This window comes from Rutidosis leptorrhynchoides, chromosome 4 (genome assembly GCF_046630445.1).
Source record: "Rutidosis leptorrhynchoides isolate AG116_Rl617_1_P2 chromosome 4, CSIRO_AGI_Rlap_v1, whole genome shotgun sequence".
Lineage (NCBI taxonomy): Eukaryota > Viridiplantae > Streptophyta > Magnoliopsida > Asterales > Asteraceae > Rutidosis > Rutidosis leptorrhynchoides.
The window spans coordinates 558,079,210-558,099,395 of NC_092336.1; positions in this window are offsets into that span (position 1 = coordinate 558,079,210).

Consider the following 20,186-nt stretch of genomic DNA (forward strand, 5'->3'; position numbering starts at 1 on the left):
GAATTCTATTTATAATAAATTTTTGAATTATTAAAGTGAATTATTAAAGTATGAATTATTAAAGTGAATTATTAAAGTATGAATTATTAAAGTGAATTATTAAAGTATGAATTATTAAAGTGAATTATTAAAGTATGAATTATTAAAGTGAATTATTAAAGTTAAAGTAAAGTAAAAATAAAGTAAAGGTAAAGTTTAAGTATAGTAAAAGTATAAAACTATGTACGTATAATACACGTATAAATATATATAATATTAATTTAAATCGTTATATATATTTAATAAAATAAAAAATAAATATTGTTATCTTTATCATACTGGTTAAGTAATGAGTTGTCAAAAGTGGTTCTAGATATTTATAAAAGTTATATACGTTTTAATAATAAAATTCTTTTTAAACTGAAAACGTTTTTTTTTTGTACGTTTGAAACTAAATCAAATAAATATGATAATTTTGTTTTCCAAAACTAAATATATTTAAGAATTATTTTGTTTAAAGGTTAAAATAATGGAAATCGTTATATCATAAAACATTTTAGAAAAGTAGAATCATATATATTCATAATAGGTTTCAAGTTTTTAAATTACAGTCTGTTGGTGAAGCATAGGATAAAGTCCAAAGGTTAAATAAACGTATGAAATCATCTTAATGAAAAATGTCGAGTTACTTAACTTGTTGTTATCCAAAATCTAAGTTATTTACACTCCACGTTCTTACTTATAAATCACTTTACCATTTTTCGAATGTTGTCAAAAAGAATAGATTTCTTAAATCACAGTGGACCTCATAACATGGACCCGTAATCATATCACAATGTATCTGATAAATCAATCATTTGATATTATCTTCTAATTCCATCGATAAACATATTGAAACAAATACGTTCGTGTAAAGTATTATACGTTTAATACTTTATTAATATTCTCAAGTTATAATATATATATATATATATATATATATATATATATATATATATATATATATATATATATATATATATATATATATATATATATATATATATATATATATATATATATACATATACATATCTATTTATATATAACGGTTCGTGAATTGTCAGAATTTGGTCGAGGTTATAATGAATGTATGAACACAATTTAAAATTCTTGAGATTTAACTTAACAAAATTTGCTTATCGTGTCGGAATAATATAAAGATAAAGTTTAAATTTGGTTGGAAATTTTCGGGTTGTCACAGTACCTACCCGTTAAAGAAATTTCGTCCCGAAATTTGAATGGGATGGTCAAGGCTGACAATAAGTCTGTTTTCATGACATATACGAGTTTGAAATTAGAGTTTTATTATCATCAAGTAATATAGATAAAACAATTTGATTTTTGTGAAGAGTACGAGTGAAGTTATCACAAAAGAATGAAATAAGTAAATGCACGTTCTTTTTAACCAATGACATAGTCACGGTTGATTTTTGAAATTCAAGGAATTTAGAGAAAATCTTCGTAATAAGATTTGGTTCTTCGGTAATTAAGGAAGTTAAGATCCGCTTTGATTAAATGCGATAATCTGTTTTGATTGCTCTGTCGGATATTTTACTATATATCCACCCCCTTCGTTTCCTTATTTCCACAACTCACACCTTTTATTCTTTCTCCCTCAATTCATACTTTATAGCATTCGCTAATATGCTCCATCCAGTTCTGATTCTTGATATACTCCTAACTTTCATATCTGTCATTCTTCTTTTTCATCTGCCGCCGGAAGAATCTATTTACTTCTACTATACTCTTGGTTTTATAGTGTTTTTAGTTCTCCCGTGTCTTTATATTGCTATATGCATCGATATATATGGTTTGAAATTTCTGGGTTGTTGTTGGGTTTTATATCTTCCCTTATACTTCAAAGTCCCTGCTTCTGTCTTCTATAATCATTGTCATCCACAGTTAATACTCCCTCCTATTTGCTGCGATTTATACTCCAATTTCTATTTTGGAGCTTTGTCCTTTCGTTTCTTCTTCTTGCGATTAAGCATCGCTTGTAATGATCCAGAATTCGCAGATATAAATTTCGGAATGAACATTGTTAATGTTCTAAGAAGGAAATGGTAATGGCACGGTCTTGATTTATTAAATTACCAGAATACCCTGGAAAAGACCGAATCATCAAGAAATATTTTCTTGATATTTTAGAGGTTAAATAGAATACAAGAGTCGTGTAACATGACACATGATGATGTTATGATCTGTGAATCATCACGTTCCATTTAAAAACTCAGCATGACTTACTGTAATATAATCACGTTGATCAAGTGTCATTATATTATACTAACTCATGCTTCAGTTCTCAACACTACTTCAAAACATTCATACTTTATACTCGAAGGTTTCAGAATTTAGAAACTAAAATAGTTTCCTTTATGATGTGATACAGATAACGCGAAGGGATAAATGATTTCAGATAAGAATGGTTATGAAAATATCTTCAGAAATATGGAGGATATTTATAACGGAAGATACGATGATATCTTAGAATATTTAAGATAAGAGGATGATGAAGAATATTGTCCGCAAGGGTTTTAGAGCAAGGAGCAAGGTATTTGTTAAGGATTTCAGCAGACACTGAATCATTTGGATTCTTTGAAGGTAGATTTCGTCCTTGTGATTTGTCCACAGCCTCCTTCATACTTTGCTCTATCCGTTTTCCAGTTCCAAACCTTCTCTTTTTCTGAGCTTTGCCAACCCACTATTCTTTAACATCAAACTTTTTACTGTTAAGGTCATTTACAGTTCTTGTTGCTTCATCAAAATTTTTCAAAATTTCGAGAACTAGTTCGCAGTTTAGGGTGTTTTTCAGAAACTTTACATTCGCAGTATGTAAGTCCAGGAGATAGATGTTATATGTATAACTGTTGGCATCGACATGCTGCGAGATTTTAAAATACTGATTGCTAATTCCCAATGATTTGTATGGCAATTCTCGTTACAAGATGCAGATAGGTAAATGATGAGGTTTTGATAATTATAATGATTTTTCAGAAAATCAAAAATCAGTGAAGTTGTTGGTAAGTTTATTGCTAATGTGATGGAACATAAATGGTTCCCTGGTAACGATTGCGAAAGGGCAACGTATATATCAAGGTTATAGTAAGGTTGTTTCGACTGAAAAGTCAAAGTTGACTTGCTGGAGCTGTGACAAAACTGACTACTTTGGAAAGGAATTGAAAAGTCATTTTAGCTAATAAATGCCAAAGGGTCTGACACAGATACGTGTTAAACTATGAATTTGGTTTTATAAGTTTTTCAGGTACATAACTGTGGGTAACATGTGGTTGGATCATCATCTCGATTGTTCATTATTTGAAGTGTCTTCAGGAATATCGGAGGGTTTGAACACATATTGTAATCGTTAATATACATATGATGTTCTAGCACAGTTTTGAAGTCAAAGTATAACTTGGAAAGATATAGGAATCTAAGAGTGATGATACTGGTTATATTTCAAATTGAATTCTGCGATTTCAAGATCAGAATATGTAATTGAATTTGAATGAGTATGGTTGTTTTAATTTTTATAAAAGAATGTGTATTGTTGAGAAAATAGTGTGTATAGTTGTTGATTGTTGAATCAGATTCGAAGAATGTACCATATTAATTGTAAATTTATATATCTCTCGGGTATTACCTACGCGTTAATTTTTTTTTTCACAATTAATATTTTGTACAAAAGAATTTTATTGCAGTCTTTACGAAAATATATATGTGTATATTTTCTTTAGATGTAACATAGATTTAATGAGTTAATATTAAATTAAACTCATCTGATTTATGGTTGAAACTAGAATTGAGTAATCCCTAAAACTTTAGAAATTACATAAGTATTTCTTCAATAATATTATGAATCAATACTTCGTTATTTGTTGATACATGATGCTGGTTTTTATGAAATTCTTGTGAACTTCGCCAGGTATGAATGATGTTATTTGGAAAGTTTCGAGTACATCGATGATGAAAGTGTAAAATCAAACATATATTTAAATGATACACTTGGTTTATTATGATTTGAAATTTATTGAATTGAGACAGAAATTGTAGCTAACGATGGTTAAGTTGCGGACGAAGGATGTACCTCATTGCATATTAGTAATATGAATTAACCGAGTAGTTAAGATTCACACATAATAGCTTAGTATGGAAAGATTTATTTTGATCTCAAAATTTATATATATATATATATATATATATATATATATATATATATATATATATATATATATATATATATATATATATATATATATATATAATATACATATAATTTTTTCAGAGGGAGTGAGTTAATACTTCATAACTCGTTGATACAATATACGCGTTATTGATTCGTAATGATGTCCACAGTGATTCTTGAACTGACGGAGTTTGTGATGTTATAGGTGCTGCTGATTCTGATGACACTGACGGCACTGACTGTGATGGTGATGCTACGGTACTGTTGATGTTGTTGGTAAAACAAGTCTAGCTTATAAATCACGCATCATTCTTGTCAGGGTTTCTACTCTTCCTTCTATCATTTCGATTCACTCATCTAATTTATGGTTAGGGTTAGAATAGATAATCTCTAAGACTTTAGAGATTACATAATCGCCGCGAAGTGTTTCTCCAATGAAGTTATGAATCAACACATCATCTTTTGTTGTTGTTGGTATTCCTTGGTATCTACAGGGCGTATGACATTGGTGCTCGTGGGATAGATTGTAAAGTTGAGGTTTACGACGCGGTTGTGGTTGGGGGTGGTAATGGTACTGTTGGAGTTGATGATGGTAGTACTGGTTATGCTGCTGGTGCTGCTGCTGGTGTTTGTAACATTTGCACCATATTCTCCAAAGCCACTACCCGAGCGCGAAGCTCGTTGACTTCTTCTATTACACCGGGGTGATTGTCGGTTCGGACGAGCGGATAAATAAAATCTAGAATTTGATGTAGTATATAATCGTGACGAGATATTCTGGAAATGAGAGAGAAAATGGTGTTTCGGACAGGTTCGCCGGTAAGTGCTTCAGGTTCTTTGCCAAGAGGGTAATGTGGTAGATGAAAATGATCGCCTTCTTCTTATCTCCAATGATTGAGGAGGATACGAACCCATCCCCAATTCATCCAAAATAGATGATGGCTGATTGGTTGATCCATTCCAGTCACACTGCTTTCGGAGCTTGAGTGGGATTCCATATCGGAATTCGAGGGACGTGAACTAATGACGAATTTCATTTCGTTCGATTGAATAAAGGATTTTTCGATATGAAATGATTTTCCTGCTATCGGGTGGTATTCTAATTACATAGAATATCTATATATATAGCGCAAAAGATTTCGTAGATTACGGAGGAATTTACGGGATATGTTAGGCAAAATTTACAGTAACATATACGCTAAGATATGAATTTTGTCTATACACTATTCATGCAATCAATGCAATAGGACGTGTCTAGACTAAGAATGATAAGCAGACAATTTCTGACAAAAATGATAGGCAAAACTTTTGAAATGTAGACACGGTCGAAGTCCAGACTCACTAATGTATCCTAACGACTATCAGTTAGACACACTAATGCAGACCTGGTTCGCTAAGACCACCGCTCTGATACCAACTGAAAGGACCCGTTCATATACATTATAAATGATTCACAATAGTTGATTACATCGCGAGGTATTTGACCTCTATATGATACATTTTACAAACATTGCATTCGTTTTTAAAAGACAAACTTTCTTTACATCTAAAGTTGACAGCATGCATACCATTTCATAATACATCCAACTATAATTGACTTAATAATAATCTTGATGAACTCAATGACTCGAATGCAACGTCTTTCGAAATATGCCATGAATGACTCCAAGTAATATCCTTAAAATGAGCTAATGAACAACAGAAGATTTCTTTAATACCTGAGAATAAACATGCTTTAAAGTATCAACCAAAAGGTTGGTGAGTTCATTAGTTTATCATAATCCATCAATTCCATAATTTTAATAGACCACAAGATTTAAATTCCATCTTTCATAAACATAATCTCGTATCAGGCATTTCGCACGGCTTAGAGATAAAAGTCATTCATACGAACTACAAACACCTGGTAATCGACCTTAACAAAATGCATCTAGAATATCCCCCGCATACCGGCATTTCGCACGGTCATGCAAAAAGCATACAATCAGGCCACTCTTTTAAATATGATGGTTGTGTACACCTCACAAACAGATCATATCTTTTAAAGCTGGCGGTTGTATACCTATTTCGAAGTACAAAAGTTGTTCAAATTCTCTGACTGGGGCTTGTTAGTGCCCATAGATCTATCTTTAGGATTCGCGTCAATTTGGGGCTCGGTTCCCAAATTCTCAGATTACCAGACTAAAAGGGGTGATATCCGGTGTACTCATAACTCATTCGTAGAAAGTTTTTAAGTACTTGTGTCTATTTTGTCAAACATTTATAAAAGCAATTCATGTATTCACAGTTCAAAATATATTTCAAAAGCATTTAATAAAGCAGTTATAAAAACAGCGCATGTATTCTCAGTCCTGAAAATGTAAAGAGTAAAAGAGAGCAAATGAAACTCACAATACTGTATTTTGTAGTAAAAATACATATGACGTCATTGAACAAGTGCAAGGTTGGCCTTGGATTCACGAACCTATATTAATTATATATATTTATATGTTTGATCAATATCTGTCTAACAATTTAGGTCAAGTCGTAGTGTATCACAATCCTAATGCTCGAGACTAAATATGCAAAAGTCAACAAAAGTCATATTGACCAAAATGTCTTTCAAAATTTATACATGATTATTATATAGTTTAAATATAGTAATTTTATATATTTAAATATTTTTAACAGATTTTATTAAAGTAAATAATATAGTTCTTTTATTAATAAATAAAATTTTATATTAAAATTTATATAATAAAAATATACTTTTATGTATCTTAAGTAATAAAATTTATAAAGTTCATTTAATATCATAAAAATAATATGATAGGTATTATTAATGTAATTATATTATACGTAGTAAAATATCTTTGTACTGTGATGACCCGAAAATTTCTGACCAAATTTAAACTTAATCTTAATATGAATTCGACACGATAAGCAATGTCTGTAATGTTGAGTCTCAAAATTTTTAGACTGTTTCATATATATTCAATTGACCTTCGACTGCTCTCGACGATTCACGAATAATTAATTGTAAATAGATATGTGTGTATGTATATATAAATAATAATTTGAAATATAAAATTGAAGTATTATATGTTATTGTTATTAAAAAAATTAATAAAATAAAAATAGGATATTATAATAATTATTATTTAAAATATATCTCTATATATAAATAAAGTATATTAAAATTAAATATTAAATGATTGTATTACTCATTTGATGTCCTGATTGATATTAAGTAAGTTAAATTCAAACTTATATTATTTTAAAATAAACGGTGATTCGAAAATGAGATCTATAAATTTTAGGCTTACTAAAAATGTATTTAGGACCTATTTGTTAAGTTTTAACACTTTTTATATTTTACCCATAAATGAGAGGGACAGTTGATATAATTTTTTATTTAATAAATTAATGATCGAATTTTATATCATAATGACCAAAATAAATAAATATAATTAATTTAAAAATATGGAATTTTTTCAAAGACTTTTTATCCGCCACTGATTCACAACGGGCACAATATACTCTTCGTGTTAAAACCGTCGGTAGAAGGAGACAAGTTAAATGGCTGCTTACTGTTGTTTCACACGTTTTCTGAAATCATAGATATTATTAAAGTTTTGCATGGTCCACTTCAAATATTATAACTTTGTCTTTGTTGTTCACTGCATTCATTTAGATACAAAATATATAGATATGTATCTTCTTCAATTACAAACCCACAACCTTATAACACCACATTCCATCGCCAACACTCTTTCTTGTTTTCTTTTCCTTCTTGGTGACAACCTCCGGCACCACCTTATAACCCACCACCTTGATCCACCACTCATCACCACAACTTCACTTTGATCATCATCACCTCCTACAACCATCGATCACACACTACCTCCAATTACCATCGAACAATCATGATCACCATCTACCACTACACCCTTCCTGCTACTAGTTTCTAGTTCCCTCATCATTTTGAAAACAATCATCAAAACCCATTTACTACTGTCCAATTCTGTTTGAGATCGAAAATCAAGCAAGTCACCACCACCAACACATCATCATCAACACCCATTTAATTTTTTTTTGTCCTTTCTATTTTCCTGCCATATGTGTTACTATTTTTTTTACTTTATACATTGATGAACCCATTTACACACATACATCTTTGAAGTTTGATGGTGCATTGAACGTAGACGTGACCGAATTCCAAACCAATCAGTTTCATTTTTCCTGTTTACCCACTATCCATTATTCTTGTTCAGCTTTCTCCTTAATATCTATTTTCTTCTTCTCTTTGTACCATCGATCACCAACCGAGCTACTTGTGCTACTCACTTCTGGATTTTGTTCAAACAAGGTCAAGTGAAACCCATTTGTGTTTACTAATACAGTTTCTACTCGTCACCACTTTCGTTGAAACACCACCACTTCCATCACAACCGAGAATCACCATTCACCGTCTCGTTATTTTTCTATCTATTTCCTGTTTTCCTCTATTTTCTTATTCTTGATTTTTACTCAACTAAATCGATTATATCCATCTATCTAATGCAACATATCTTGAGATACATATACATACTTATACATAAACACAAACCAAAAACACGACACCAAAATCTTACAACTTTCTGTAACTATTTTTCTGTCTTTTCGAGATCATCACCAACTTAAAGTCGGATGTTACAACTTCCTTCTTGCTCAAACAGTACCCAAAACCAAAACCCTACTTCACGACTCCCTTTTGTAGTGACCCGAACTTTTCCATGTTTATATATATATTAAATGAAATTATTATTTACATGATTAAGTGTTTCCAACATGTTAAGCAATCAAACTTGTTAAGACTTGATTAATTGAAATAGGTTTCATATAGACAATTGACCACCCAAGTTGATCGGTGATTCACGAATGTTAAAACTTGTAAAAACTATATGATGACATATATATGGATTTATATATAGTTAACATGATATTATGATAAGTAAACATATCATTAAGTATATTAACAATGAACTACATATGTAAAAACAAGACTGCTAACTTAATGATTTTGAAACGAGACATATATGTAACGATTATCGTTGTAACGACATTTAATGTATATATATCATATTAAGAGATATTCATACATCATAATATCATGATAATATAATAATTTAAAATCTCATTTGATATTATAAACATTGGGTTAACAACATTTAACAAGATCGTTAACCTAAAGGTTTCAAAACAACACTTACATGTAACGACTAACGATGACTTAACGACTCAGTTAAAATGTATATACATGTAGTGTTTTAATATGTATTCATACACTTTTTAAAGACTTCATGACACTTATCAAAATACTTCTACTTAACAAAAATGCTTACAATTACATCGTCATTCAGTTTCATCAACAATTCTACTCGTATGCACCCGTATTCGTACTCGTACAATACACAGCTTTTAGATGTATGTACTATTGGTATATACACTCTAATGATCAGCAGCCCATGTGAGTCACCTAACACATGTGGGAACCATCATTTGGCAACTAGCATGAAATATCTCATAAAATTACAAAAATATGAGTAATCATTCATGACTTATTTACATGAAAACAAAATTACATATCCTTTATATCTAATCCATACACCAAAGACCAAACACACCTACAAACACTTTCATTCTTCAATTTTCTTCATCTAATTAATCTCTCTCAAGTTCTATCTTCAAGTTCTAAGTGTTCTTCATAAATTCTACAAGTTCTAGTTTCATAAAATCAAGAATACTTCCAAGTTTGCTAGCTTACTTCCAATCTTGTAGAGTGATCATCCACCCTCAATAAATCTTTCTTATTTACAGTAAGATATCTTTCTAATACAAGGTAATACTCATATTCAAACTTTGATTCAATTTCTATAACTATAACAATCTTATTTCGAGTGGAAATCTTACTTGAACTTGTTTTCGTGTCATGATTCTGCTTCAATAACTTTCAAGCCATCCAAGGATCCTTTGAAGCTAGATCCATTTTTCTCATTTCCAGTAGCTTTATCCAGAAAACTTGAGGTAGTAATGATGTTCATAACATCATTCGATTCATACATATAAAGCTATCTTATTCGAAGGTTTAAACTTGTAATCACTAGAACATAGTTTAGTTAATTCTAAACTTGTTCGCAAACAAAAGTTAATCCTTCTAACTTGAATTTTAAAATTAACTAAACACATGTTCTATATCTATATGATATGCTAACTTAATGATTTAAAATCTGGAAACATGAAGAACACTGTAAAACCGGACATACGTCGTCGTAGTAACACCGCGGGCTGTTTTGGGTTAGTTAATTAAAAACTATGATAAACTTTGATTTAAAAGTTGTTCTTCTGGGAAAATGATTTTTCTTATGAACATGAAACTATATCCAAAAATCATGATTAAACTCAAAGTGGAAGTATGTTTTCTAAAATGGTCATCTAGACGTCGTTCTTTCGACTGAAATGACTACCTTTACAAAAATGACTTGTAACTTATATTTCCGACAATAAACCTATACTTTTTCTGTTTAGATTCATAAAATAGAGTTCAATATGAAACCATAGCAATTTGATTAACTTAAAACGGATTTAAAATGAAGAAGTTATGGGTAAAACAAGATTGGATAATTTTTCTTGTTGTAGCAACGTGAAAATTGGTAACAAATCTATATTAATCATATCCTAGCTAACTTATATTGTATTATACATGTATTCTAATATATTATGTAATCTTGGGATACCATAGACACGTATGCAAATGTTTTGACATATCATATCGACCCATGTGTATATATTATTTGGAACAACCATAGACACTCTATATGCAGTAATGTGGGAGTTAGCTATACAGAGTTGAGGTTGATTTCAAAAATATATATACTTTGAGTTGTGATCTAGCCTGAGACGTGTATACACTGGGTCGTGGATTGATTCAATATAATATATATCAATTTTTTTCTGTACATCTAACGTTGGACAACTAGTTGTAGGTTACTAACGAGGACAGCTGACTTAATAAACTTAAAACATCAAAATGTATTAAAAGTGTTGTAAATATATTTTGAATATACTTTGATATATATGTACATATTTGTTATAGGTTCGTGAATCGATCAGTGGTCAAGTCTTACTTCCCGACGAAGTAAAAATATGTGAAAGTGAGTTATAGTCCCACTTTTAAAATCTAATATTTTTGGGATGAGAATACATGCAGGTTTTATAAATGATTTACAAAATAGACACAAGTACGTGAAACTACATTCTATGGTTGAATTATCGAAATCGAATATGCCCCTTTTTATTAAGTCTGGTAATCTAAGAATTAGGGAACAGACACCCTAATTGACGCAAATCCTAAAGATAGATCTATTGGGCCTAACAAACCCCATCCAAAGTACCGGATGCTTTAGTACTTCGAAATTTATATCATATCCGAAGGGTGTCCCGGAATGATGGGGATATTCTTATATATGCATCTTGTTAATGTCGGTTACCAGGTGTTCACCATATGAATGATTTTTATCTCTATGTATGGGATGTGTATTGAAATATGAAATCTTATGGTTTATTGTTACGATTTGATATATATATATATAGGTTAAACCTATAACTCACCAACATTTTTGTTGACGTTTAAAGCATGTTTATTATCAGGTGAATACTAAGAGTTTCCGCTGTTGCATACTAAAATAAGGACAAGATTTGGAGTCCATGTTTGTATGATATTGTGTAAAAACTGCATTTAAGAAACATATGTCGATGTAATATATTTCTATTGTAAACCATTATGTAATGGTCGTGTGTAAACATTATATTTTAGATCATCATTATTTGATAATCTACATAATGCTTTTGAAACCTTTATTGATAAAATAAAGGTTATGGTTGTTTTAAAAATGAATGCAGTCTTTGAAAAACGTCTCATATAGAGGTCAAAACCTCGCAACAAAATCAATTAATATGGAACGTTTATAATCAATATGAACGGGACATTTTAGTTGGTATCCGAGTGTTGGTCTTAGAGAACCAGAATTTTGCATTAGTGTGTCTTATCGAGTTTGTTAGGATGCATTAGTGAGTCTGGACTTCAACCGTGTTTATTTGAAAAATGATTGCTTAACAAATTTTGTTGGAAACTATATATTTTTAACATGTGAATATTATGTGATATATTAATCTCTTAACGCGTTTGATATTATGTGATAGATGTCTACCTCTAGAACAGGTCCCATTGACTCACCTAATAATAATGAAGAGTTAAATGTAAATTGGAATGATTCGTGGACTGATTCACAAGTTCCCGAAGAGGAACCGGAAGAAGAGTCGGAATCGGAAGAAGAATCGGAACCGGAAGAAGAATCGGAACCGGAAGAAGAAATAGAACCAGTGGGGGAAATAATAAAACGGTTAAGTAGAAGAAAATCCTCAACCAACCGACCAAAGTTAATTATGGTCAATGGTGTTTCCGCCAAGGAAGCAAAGTATTGGGAGGATTACCAATTCTCCGATGAATCGGAACCCAACAAGGATTCCGATGATGTTATAGAAATTACCCCAACACAATTTAATAAGGCAAAAGAGAACAATAAGGGAAAGGGCATAAAAATAGAGAAATTTGATTCCAAACCCGATGAACTTTATATGTATCGTCAACACCCGTATTTCTTAAGTTGTGACAATAACCCGGGAACCTCTAAACCACCAGGTTTTTCTAAACCAATGTGGAAAACGACGACTCGTATTAGGAGAACATCATATATCCCTAGAAACTTGGCAAAACGAACCAAAACCGAAGAAGAAGAAACGAGCGAGTCGGAATAAGATAGTTGTATTCGTGTGGTGTAATATATGTAATATAGTGTGCTTATGCTTTATGATATATGTAAAAATTGCTTGTATTAATAAGTATTTTTTTATGAATCTAACTCTTGTCTATTTTACAGTTTAAAAACACAAAATGGATAGACAACCCAATATTTTAAGAGACCTACCCGGAGACATGATTGATGAAATCTTGTCTAGAGTCGGTCAGAATTCCTCGGCACAACTATTTAAGGCGAGATCAGTTTGTAAGACATTCGAAGAACGTTCCAAGAATGCCTTGGTTTATAAAAGGCTTTCGTTCGAAAGATGGGGGATATCACATTGGGAAATCCATAAGTTACGATATGTTTACTTTGACGCATATATTGCGGGGAACCCAAATGCTATTTTACGCAACGGGTTAAGAAATTATTTTGAATCAATATATCCGAATATAGGACTTCGTGATTTAGAAAAAGCGGCTAACATGCAACATAAAGAAGCATGTTATGCTTACGGGTTAGTAATGTTCGCTTCTCACCAAAGTGAGAACAAGAACATCGGGCTACAACTATTAAACAAAACGTTCCCACAAGTGACTGAGTCGGTAATTGGGGTAAGAAATGAGGTTTTTAGATTGTTACGGGACTGTTGGACATTACGTAACCCTCATCCCTTTGACGACGTTACAACACGCTGTCTTATCAACGGCCATAATGGTTATGTTCCACAAGACCAAGGATGGGAAGTAGTCCTAGTAAAACCAGAATGCATGACTTATTTCTGGACGTATGAATTACGTGTCTTTATTGCCTTTACTGAACGACTTGTGTACTAGCTAGAATTATCTTCACAACTATCTTGTATCAAAGTTATTGTGTGCTATATTTCATGCTATATGTAAAATAAGCGGTATTGTAAGTTTGTGAAATATTGTGTAAAAGTTTGAACGCGAAATATTATTATAATCAGTTTTTCATATAGAATTGTAGTAGTTGAATTGTATATTAGCTACTAAGTATGAACTTAACGGGTAGGTACTACCCGAATTTAAACTTATAAAACGCTAATATGAAGAAAAAGGTTTTATAAATGAGTTCATATTATGCTACGAGATACTATTGACTACTCTTAATATTCTGTATGATTAACTTGTTTCATTTGACTATTTGAAGGAAATGGCACCGACTACTTGACAAACCATGAATATGAGCAAAGAGGAATTTCGTACCTTTCTTGCTGCAAACATAGCCGCAGTACAGGCTGCGCTACATACCAACAATAACCTTGGATCTAGCAGTACAGGAAATCGTGTAGGATGCACCTACAAAGAATTCACTGCCTGCAAACCTTTGGAATTTGATGGAACCGAAGGACCAATCGGATTGAAACGGTGGACCGAGAAGGTCGAATCGGTGTTTGCCATAAGTAAGTGTATTGAAGAGGACAAAGTGAAGTAGGCTACGCATACCTTCACATATTCTGCGTTAACATGGTGGAATACCTATCTAGAGCAAGTGGGACAAGATGATGCTTACGCACTACCGTGGTCAGCATTCAAACACTTGATGAATGAGAAGTACCGTCCCAGAACCAAGGTCAATAAGCTCAAGACAGAACTTAGAGGGTTACGAACCCAAGGATTTGATATTACCACATACGAAAGACGATTCACAGAATTATGCCTATTGTGTCCGGGAGCGTTCGAAGATGAGGAAGAGAAGATCGACGCGTTTATGAAAGGATTACCGGAAAGAATCCAAGAAGATATAAGTTCACACGAGCCCGCTTCCATACAACATGCATGTAGAATGGCTCACAAACTAGTGAACCAAATTGAAGAAAGAATTAAAGAACAGACTGCTGAAGAGGCCAATGTGAAGCAAGTCAAAAGAAAGTGGGAGGAAAACGGTGATAAGAATCACCAATACAACAACAACAACAATTACAACAATAATCGCAACAACTATCCCAACGATCGCAACATAAATCGCAACTACAACAAACGGCCCAACAACAACAACAATAATAACAACAACAGCAACTACAACAATCATTCCAACAACAATAATAATCGCAACAACAACAATAATCAGAAGCAGCTATGCCAAAGGTGTGAAAAGTATCACTCGGGGTTCTGCACCAAATTTTGCAACAAGTGTAAAAGAAATGGTCATAGCGCGGCGAAGTGTGAGGTCTACGGACCAGGGGTTAACAGAACGAAAGGAACAAATGGTGTCGGAACGAGTAATGGCGGAGCAAGTAGTGTCGGAGAAAGTTATGCCAATGTAGTTTGTTATAAATGTGGAAAACCTTGCCACATTATTAGAAATTGCCCGAACCAGGAGAACACGAATGGATAAGGCCGCGGAAGAGTTTTCAATATTAATGCGGCAGAGGCACATGAAGACCCGGAGCTTGTTACGGGTACGTTTCTTATTGATAATAAATCTGCTTACGTTTTATTTGATTCGGGTGCGGATAGAAGCTATATGAGTAGAGATTTTTGTGCTAAATTAAGTTGTCCATTGACGCCGTTGGATAGTAAATTTTTACTGAAATTAGCAAATGGTAAATTAATTTCAGCAAATAATATATGTCGGAATCGAGAAATTAAACTGGTTAGCGAAACATTTAAGATTGACTTGATACCAGTAGAGTTAGGAAGTTTTGATGTGATAATCGGTATGGACTGGTTGAAAGAAGTGAAAGCAGAGATCGTTTGTTACAAAAATGCAATTCACATTATACGAGAAAAAGAAAAACCCTTAATGGTGTACGGAGAAAAGGGCAACACGAAGCTACATCTTATTAGTAATTTGAAGGCACAAAAACTAATAAGAAAAGGTTGCTATGCTGTTCTAGCACACGTCGAGAAAGTTCAAACTGAAGAAAAGAGCATCAATGATGTTCCCGTCGCAAAAGAATTTCCCGATGTATTTCCGAAAGAATTACCGGGATTACCCCCACATCGATCCGTTGAATTTCAAATAGATCTTGTACCAGGAGCTGCACCAATAGCTCGTGCTCCTTACAGACTCGCACCCAGCGAGATGAAAGAACTGCAAAGCCAATTACAAGAACTTTTAGAGCGTGGTTTCATTCGACCAAGCACATCACCGTGGGGAGCTCCTGTTTTGTTTGTCAAGAAGAAAGATGGTACATTCAGGTTGTGTATCGACTACCGAGAGTTGAACAAACTTACCATCAAGAACCGCTACCCACTACCGAGAATCGATGACTTATTTGATCAACTACAAGGCTCGTCTGTTTATTCAAAGATTGACTTACATTCCGGTTATCATCAAATGCGGGTGAAAGAAGATGATATTCCAAAGACTGCTTCAGAACATGTTACGGTCATTATGAGTTTATGGTCATGCCGTTTGGTTTAACTAATGCACCAGCTGTGTTCATGGACCTTATGAACCGAGTGTGTGGACCATACCTTGACAAGTTTGTCATTGTTTTCATTGATGACATACTTATTTACTCAAAGAATGACCAAGAACACGGTGAACATTTGAGAAAGGTGTTAGAAGTATTGAGGAAGGAAGAATTGTACGCTAAGTTTTCAAAGTGTGCATTTTGGTTGGAAGAAGTTCAATTCCTCGGTCACATAGTGAACAAAGAAGGTATTAAGGTGGATCCGGCAAAGATAGAAACTGTTGAAAAGTGGGAAACCCTGAAAACTCCGAAACACATATACCAATTTTTAGGACTAGCTGGTTACTACAGAAGGTTCATCCAAGACTTTTCCAGAATAGAAAAACCCTTGACTGCATTAACGCATAAAGGGAAGAAATTTGAATGGAAGGATGAACAAGAGAAAGCGTTTCAGTTATTGAAGAAAAAGATAACTACGGCACCTATATTGTCATTGCCTGAAGGGAATGATGATTTTGTGATTTATTGTGATGCATCAAAGCAAGGTCTCAGTTGTGTATTAATGCAACGAACGAAGGTGATTGCTTATGCGTCTATACAATTGAAGATTCACGATCAAAATTATACGACGCATGATTTGGAATTAGGTGCGGTTGTTTTTGCATTAAAGACTTGGAGGCACTACTTATATGGGGTCAAAAGTATTATATATACCGATCACAAAAGTCTTCAACACATATTTAATCAGAAACAACTGAATATGAGGCAGCGTAGGTGGATTGAATTGTTGAATGATTACGACTTTGAGATTCGTTACCACCCGGGGAAGGCAAATGTGGTAGCCGACGCCTTGAGCAGGAAGGACAGAGAACCCATTCGAGTAAAATCTATGAATATAATGATTCACAATAACCTTACTACTCAAATAAAGGAGGCGCAACAAGGAGTTTTAAAAGAGGGAAATTTAAAAGATGAAATACCCAAAGGATCGGAGAAGCATCTTAATATTCGGGAAGACGGAACCCGGTATAGGGCTGAAAGGATTTGGGTACCAAAATTTGGAGATATGAGAGAAATGGTACTTAGAGAAGCTCATAAAACCAGATACTCAATACATCCTGGAACGGGGAAGATGTACAAGGATCTCAAGAAACATTTTTGGTGGCCGGGTATGAAAGCCAATGTTGCTAAATACGTAGGAGAATATTTGACGTGTTCTAAGGTCAAAGCTGAGCATCAGAAACCATCAGGTCTACTTCAATAACCCGAAATCCCGGAATGGAAATGGGAAAACATTACCATGGATTTCATCACTAAATTGCCAAGGACTGCAAGTGGTTTTGATACTATTTGGGTAATAGTTGATCGTCTCACCAAATTAGCACACTTCCTGCCAATAAGAGAAGATGACAAGATGGAGAAGTTAGCACGAATGTATTTGAAAGAAGTCGTCTCCAGACATGAAATACCAATCTCTATTATCTCTGATAGGGATGGCAGATTTATTTCAAGATTCTGGCAGACATTACAGCAAGCATTAGGAACTCGTCTAGACATGAGTACTGCCTATCATCCACAAACTGATGGGCAGAGCGAAAGGACGATACAAACGCTTGAAGACATGCTACGAGCATGTGTTATTGATTTCGAAAACAGTTGGGATCGACATTTACCGTTAGCAGAATTTTCCTACAACAACAGCTACCATTCAAGCATTGAGATGGCGCCGTTTGAAGAACTTTATGGTAGAAAGTGCAGGTCTCCGATTTGTTGGAGTGAAGTGGGGGATAGACAGATTACGTGTCCGGAGATAATACAAGAAACTACCGAGAAGATCATCCAAATTCAACAACGGTTGAAAACCGCCCAAAGTCGACAAAAGAGCTACGCTGACATTAAAAGAAAAGATATAGAATTTGAAATTAGAGAGATGGTTATGCTTAAAGTTGCACCTTGGAAATGCGTTGTTCGATTTGGTAAACAAGGAAAATTAAATCCAAGGTATATCGGACCATTTAAGATTATTGATCGTGTCGGACCAGTAGCTTATCGACTTGAGTTACCTCAACAACTCGCGGCTGTACATAACACTTTCCACGTATCGAATTTGAAGAAATGTTTTGCTAAAGAAGATCTCACTATTCCGTTAGATGAAATCCAAATCAACGAAAAACTTCAATTCATCGAAGAACCCGTTGAAATAATGGATCGTGAGGTTAAAAGACTTAAGCAAAACAAGATACCAATTGTTAAGGTTCGATGGAATGCTCGTAGAGGACCCGAGTTCACCTGGGAACGAGAAGATCATATGAAGAAGAAATACCCGCATTTATTTCCAGAAGAAACGTCAACACCTCCAACTGCTTAAAATTTCGGGACGAAATTTATTTAACGGGTAGGTACTGTAGTGACCCGAACTTTTCCATGTTACATATATATTAAATGAAATTATTATTTACATGATTAAGTGTTTCCAACATGTTATGCAATCAAACTTGTTAAGACTTGATTAATTGAAATAGGTTTCATATAGACAATTGACCACCCAAGTTGACCGGTGATTCACGAATGTTAAAACTTGTAAAAACTATATGATGACATATATATGGATATATATATAGTTAACATGATATTATGATAAGTAAATATATCATTAAGTATATTAACAATGAACTACATATGTAAAAACAAGACTACTAACTTAATGATTTTGAAACGAGACATATATGTAACGATTATCGTTGTAACGACATTTAATGTATATATATCATATTAAGAGATATTCATACATCATAATATCATGATAATATAATAATTTAAAATCTCATTTGATATTATAAACATTGGGTTAACAACATTTAACAAGATCGTTAACCTAAAGGTTTCAAAACAACACTTACATGTAACGACTAACGATGACTTAACGACTCAGTTAAAATGTATATACATGTAGTGTTTTAATATGTATTCATACACTTTTGAAAGAATTCATGACACTTATCAAAATACTTCTACTTAACAAAAATGCTTACTATTACATCCTCGTTCAGTTTCATCAACAATTCTACTCGTATGCACCCGTATTCGTACTCGTACAATACACAACCTTTAGATGTATGTACTATTGGTATATACACCACAATGATCAGCTCTTAGCAGCCCATGTGAGTCACCTAACACATGTGGGAACCATCATTTGGCAACTAGCATGAAATATCTCATAAAATTACAAAAATATGAGTAATCATTCATGACTTATTTACATGAAAACAAAATTACATATCCTTTATATCTAATCCATACACCAACGACCAAAAACACCTACAAACACTTTTATTCTTCAATTTTATTCATCTAATTGATCTCCCTCAAGTTCTATCTTCAAGTTCTAAGTGTTCTTCATAAATTCTACAAGTTCTAGTTTCATAAAATCAAGAATACTTCCAAGTTTGCTAGCTTACTTCCAATCTTGTAGAGTGATCATCCACCCTCATGAAATCTTTCTTATTTACAGTAAGATATCTTTCTAATACAAGGTAATACTCATATTCAAACTTTGATTCAATTTCTATAACTATAACAATCTTATTTCGAGTGGAAATCTTACTTGAACTTATTTTCGTGTCATGATTCTGCTTCAATAACTTTCAAGCCATCCAAGGAACCTTTGAAGCTAGATCCATTTTTCTCATTTCCAGTAGCTTTATCCAGAAAACTTGAGGTAGTAATGATGTTCATAACATCATTCGATTCATACATATAAAGCTATCTTATTCGA